This window comes from Delphinapterus leucas, chromosome 5 (genome assembly GCF_059928025.1).
Source record: "Delphinapterus leucas isolate spDelLeu-1000000601 "Yukka" chromosome 5, BTC_Dleu_Yukka2, whole genome shotgun sequence".
Taxonomy (NCBI): domain Eukaryota; kingdom Metazoa; phylum Chordata; class Mammalia; order Artiodactyla; family Monodontidae; genus Delphinapterus; species Delphinapterus leucas.
In genome coordinates, this window is record NC_143133.1 from 99,511,723 (window position 1) to 99,517,722 (window position 6,000).

A 6,000-nucleotide genomic window follows, 5' to 3' on the forward strand; every position below is an offset into this window, starting at 1 on the left:
TACTGAAGTTTTATGTGTATCTCTGCCCTGAGGCAACTTACAGCAAAGGGCACAGTTTCTGAGCCTTTGCAAATAAATTCATAAACACAAAAGCCATTTCCAGCCAGGCTAATAAAAACACACAGACTTTAATTAACTCTGATCCATAGTTCAGGCTGAACACCTCATCATATTGACCTTGTAGAGTCTCTGGTGAAACATAAAGTAAGAGCCAAGCAAAGTTTTACCACAATTTTGTTGAAAGCTGAAGTTTAGTTCAGGTTTATAAGAAAGCTGAGAAGAGAAAATGGATTTAAATGGAAGGAGTGAAAATCACGCCTTGTCCATCTGGAAAGTTCTTTTCGTATTTCCACAGAGAATGATTTCTGCCTTCTTGCTTTCACAAAACCATTTGTGAAAGAAAGAGTCATGGCTTCTATGAATTTCCCATTATAAACTCGAAGAAAACATCCCATTTTTGGTGTCAGCTTCAAAGCACATGGTTTTGAAAAATCAAAAAGGAAAATTCCTTTATGTCATAATTTGAACTTTTACTGCAGGGCCTGGCTGGAATGGATGAAACGTGAGAGGTTCTTTTTTCTTCCCATTTTGCTAAAATCTAAATAAAATGTAATGTTTTAGGAAGGCAGCTAAGTTGCCTGGAGATTGATATTTATTGTCTCAAATATAATGTCACATGACCTAGAGGCATTATTATCCTAAGGATAAACCAAAGACCGAGAAGTTAAAAACTGCCACTCAAGAATAAACTCTTCTTTGAACTTGCAGAGAATTTCTGTTGTTGGTCATCAGTCATTTACTTGGTATGGAGCTGAGCAAGCTTCTTCACCTCTCGCAGCTTTCTCACTTGCGAAGTGAAATTAATAACAATAATAGCACCTTCCTTATTGGGATTGTTAGGAAGATTAAATGAGATAAAATCTGTAAAGTACTTGGAACCAAGTCTGTCATATAGTGTCAAATAAATGTAAATTAGCTTTATCTACATTATAACTTCACCTTTATGTCTTACTTCAGAACTTTAAGTTTATTGCTAGAAGATATCAGCTTAGATTTTAATGTTATTATCCTGTCAGTAAGGATTTTTGTGTTAGCAAATGATAGAAAACCCAATTCAAACTTTCTAAACTCAAAAAGGAAGCTTATTAGCTGATAGCTGAAAAATCCAGGGACAACCTCAGCCATGGCTTGATCCTGGAGCTCTAATGGTGCTGTCAGAATGTGGTTTTTCTTGGGAGTTTGTATTGTGCTGTCTAGGCTTTCTTCTAAGCTCCCTGGGGGTTTCAGGCTCTTATTTCTTGTCTCAAATTTAGTGGCAATACAGTAGGTGCTCAATCAGTATTGCTGCCCTTACCTCTTCCTTTTTCACTCTGTAAACCCTGTCTATTCTCTTTGAGTCTAAATCCTTTTAATGGCGTTTCTCTCAGCGTCTTCTACTCTACAGATCACTTTATATTCTCTCTCTTTTTATTTTTTCTTTCTGGCTTCCAGCCTGCCTTTCTTTCTAAGATGCTGGTGAAGCTCTTCATAGCCTGCTCAGCTCTTACAGCCCAGCTTAAGGGTCCCGCCCCCAGTAGTGGGGCCCACAGTATCTTCACTTATGTTCTTTTCAGGAATGTAATATATGCTTCAACATGTTTAATACAGTCACCATCTAGTCCTCAGAAGTCCCAATTTTCATCTGTTATAGCATTTTAAATAATAATACAAATTCTTATTTCCAAAAAACATTCTCCATGGGAAGTTTGAAAAACAAAACAAAAAGAAAGATAAATCAGAAGAGCACAGAGAAGAAAATGAAATGCCTACAGTCCTACTACCTAGAAAACTGCTGTTGCCTTCTTAATTTTCTTCATTTCTTCTTCTTTTCTTGTTTGCCTGCCTTCTTTCCTTCCTTCCTTCCCTTCTCTTTCTTTCCTTCTTCCTTCCTTCCTCTCTTACATCTTCTATCTTCTTATTTGCACATATTTACACTCTGGCTGTTTCTTTTTAGTCTTCTCTTCTGGATCTTCCTCATCTTTTTGACTCTAGTTATTAGTGTTCTCATGACTCAGTCATCAGACATCTTCATCTATGCTCACTTCCATGGTGGTTTCATCTCGTCTCATGGCTTTAAATCCCACCTATACGGTGATTACTCTAGGTTAAACCACCTTGAATTTCAGACACATGTATCCAAGTACTATTTGGCATTTCTGCTTGGATGTCAAGTAGGCATGCCAAAAAGGAACTGATCTTTTTTTTTTTTTTTTTTTGCGGTACGCTGGCCTCTCACTGTTGTGGCCTCTCCCATTGCGGAGCACAGGCTCCAGACGCACAGGCTCAGCGGCCAAGGCTCACGGGCCCAGCCGCTCCGTGGCATGCGGGATCTTCCCAGACCGGGGCATGAACCCGTGTCCCCTGCATCGGCAGGTGGACTCTCAACCAGTGTGCCACCAGGGAAGCCCAGAACTGATCATTTTTATGCCCCAAGTTTCTCTTATTGTCCCTTTCACATCACAGCAAATGGCAGCTCCATCCTTTCAGTTACTCAGGCCAAAAAAACCCACTTTGGTGTCATCCTCTCTACTATTTCTTTTTCACTATGCATCTAAACCATCAGCAAGTTTTGTTTCTCTGTCTTCAAAAGGCTTTCAGAAATCTAATTCCTTTTCACTCCTGACTGCTACTACAGTACTCTAGTCAAAGATTATTGCTTGCCTAATTATTGCAGGCTCTCTGCTTACACCCTTGCCCCTCCTTGGCAGTCTGAGTGATTCTTTTAAAATGTTAGTGATTCTTTAAACAGTCACTCCTCTCCTTGAAATTCCCCAGAGCTTCCCACTCACACACAATAAAATCCCTGATTTTTATTATTGCCCTCAGATCCCTGGCCCTATGTGATCTGCATCCTTAACTCAAACCTCTCTCTGATCTCATCTACTATTTTCTGTTTTCTTTATTCTAGCAGGAAACTCCTTCTCCTCCTCCTGATTTTGGTGGTCTCTGAGGCAGCAGCTAGATTTTGCACTTGGGTGCCCTCCTGAGAATATATCTTGGGTCATTCCCATTCCCATGAGTTGTGCTCCACCTCACAGATGCCCAGGCTTTGTCTCCTGGTGCCAATTTCCTGAAGGTTCCCATCTTCCCTCTTGTATTTCTCACTTTTGTTGGGTTGCACTGCCTGTCTCTCCAAATAAAAATTATTCCTTGATCCCGTGTGGTCCTTTTTCCCCCAGAGTAATTTCTGCCTACTCGGCCCTTTAATATCTCTCTCTTCACCCCACTTAAAAAGCATACTATTATTGTGATCTCAGGCAATCTGTTTATAAGAAAAGAGTTACAATTATAATCATAAAAAAGCAAATAGTATTTCTATGACTCTGGTCCCCACATTCTGAAGGAATTCTGTGTTCTCTCTTTTCCTTCCAGATTGGTCTAGGAGAAATTTAGGATAGTCAGAGTTGGGAGTCTAGAATCAATGCCTTTCCTTTTCCACTTCACTTGCTCTGGGTCTTTATGGTAATGCCCATTTACTACTGATGCCAAAAGTGGCAGATATAACATTGATGCTGACTGAAGGCATTACTGTTCTTCTGGAGCTGCCAATGCCTGAGGTCCAGGAAGCCAACATTTCCACCTAATTCCCTGATGTTTAATATTGAGGACACTGAAGTTGCTGCCATCACAACCAAAACTCTCACCATTCACTGTTGCTGTTGCAACTTTCAATGTCCCAGTGGCTTTATGGACTCTACCTCTTTTAACTACTCTTGCTTTGCTTTTGCAGCTCATGCCTATCAAGCCTGAGTTTTGAATAACCGTTTCTGTGGCAGATGCTGTGCACACCCACAAATGCATAACACATGCATTCATTTATTTTAACCAGGGATCTGCCAAGCATAAACAAAGGCCCTGGGAACACAGAAGTGAGCAAAGCAGATGAAGTCCTTGCCCTCATGGAACTTACCTTCCAGTAGGTGAGGTAGACAATAATACAAATAACTTACTACTTGCCATAATTTCAGGTGATCGTGCTGTGAAGAAAAGTAAAGCAAACTAAGGTGGGAGATAAGTACATTGGTACTCTAAAACAACTATTTTGGCCTTCTCTTGACTCTCAAACCAATATATATATCAAACTCTATAGTATTAGTTAAAGAGACTTCTTCTGCAGCTGCAATCAGTGAAGGCATTAGACCCCGACAAGGTATAGTCCCATAGCAAGAAAGAACTTTAAAACTTGCCTCAGATCAACATTTGAGAAGTTATGGGAAACATGTAATCATATTTTCTAAGATACCATTTTCGAAATCCAAGTGACAGAAGGACCAAAAATGTGTTAGAGTACAGGTGAAGTTTTTAATCTAGTCTTCCCACTATCTTTTTTTTTTTTTTTTTTTTTTTTGCAGTACGCGGGCCTCTTACTGTTGCAGCCCCTCCCGTTGTGGAGCACAGGCCCTGGACGCACAGGCTCAGAGGCCATGGCTCATGGGCCCAGCCGCTCTGCGGCACGTGGGATCCTCCCGGACTGGGGCACGAACCCGTGTCCCCCGCATCGGCAGGCGGACTCTCAACCACTGCGCAACCAGGGAAGCCCCCCACTATCTTTTATATAAAAGTGAAAATGACTTTGGATGAAACAAGTTAGGCGCAACTGAGAGCAGAGTTGTTTATCTGGATTTAGGAGCTAAGCTGCGGGGGCTTTTAAAAGTCTTGGGTTACAAGAGAGAAAGTGGTAGTTACTAAGCTCGGCAGACTAGCGGGGAGAGAAAGGGCACTTTCATCTCCACTGGGGAGCCAAGTCCAGCCTGGAAGGACATCTCAGTATACCAAGCACGATCCTACATTAGTCTTTCCCATCACTTATGGGCTGAGATTTAGATGTGCTTCCCAGCTGAGACATAATGGGATGGCCATAAGGACTGAGGCAAGTCAACCAACAACTAAACGAGTGATTCTGAGATGGTTTCTACCATCAAGTCTTTGATAGAACAGGAGGTGGAGTAAGAACAACACTTTGAGTTGAAGTTTTCCTTGCTTTGTGTTTTCACTCTCTATGTTTACGCATTACTAAAATGAAATTATTCTGTAGTGGATCAGTTACAGGGAACTATTTGTATAATAATTAACATTTGCTTTCTAAAACTGTCAGAATTCATAGACTCAGCATTGTCAGGCCAGGCCCACTTATTATAACAAATGGGAGATCCCATTCTTAATGGTCATAATTTGGCAATAGCAAAGAAAAATAAAGTTTGATTTTAACTGTGTTGCATTATAAAAAAGAGAGTTAAATGTACACAGTCTTGAAAATAGTTATGTCAGATTTTTTTACATCTTGAAGAAGTTTACAAATAAATTTATTTGACTCTTCAATAAAAGAATTTTTAAAAAGAATATAGTGATATTAATTCTCTACCAGAAAGGAATACTTTAAAAAGAGTACTAGAAGCCATTGAAGTTTATTTCTCCTTAACAAGCAAGACCACTTTAGCTCATGGAGAGGCAGGATTGTGTGGTAATTAGTGGGATAGATTGGTGCTGGATTTCAGGGTCTAAAACCTCACCTCATTTCTTACCAGTCATAGGACCATAGATAAGCTTCTTAATCTCTCTGTGCTTCATTTTTTCCGATGCAAAACAGAGATAACAATGGTACATACCTAATAGGGTTCTTATACATTAAAATAATTATTAGACAAAATGCACCTAGAAAACTATTAAATAAGTAATAGTTACTACTGTGACGACTAATCATTATTATTAGCTTTATCACTCATGTTGTATGGCATGAGTGACTCTTCCCCTGAAATCCCAAGACTCAACAGCATAACGAAAATAAATTCAGAGACAAACAGAAGGAAATCTAGTATATTAAGAACACCACTGAATAAGGAGGATGTGGAGAGGAAATTTCCTAAATCTCAGCTTTATTAAATATAAGGTTTAATCATAAAGGGGTCAAAAGATCAAGTAGGTGAGAAAATGATGGTATATGACTCATTGGGAAAGACAAGA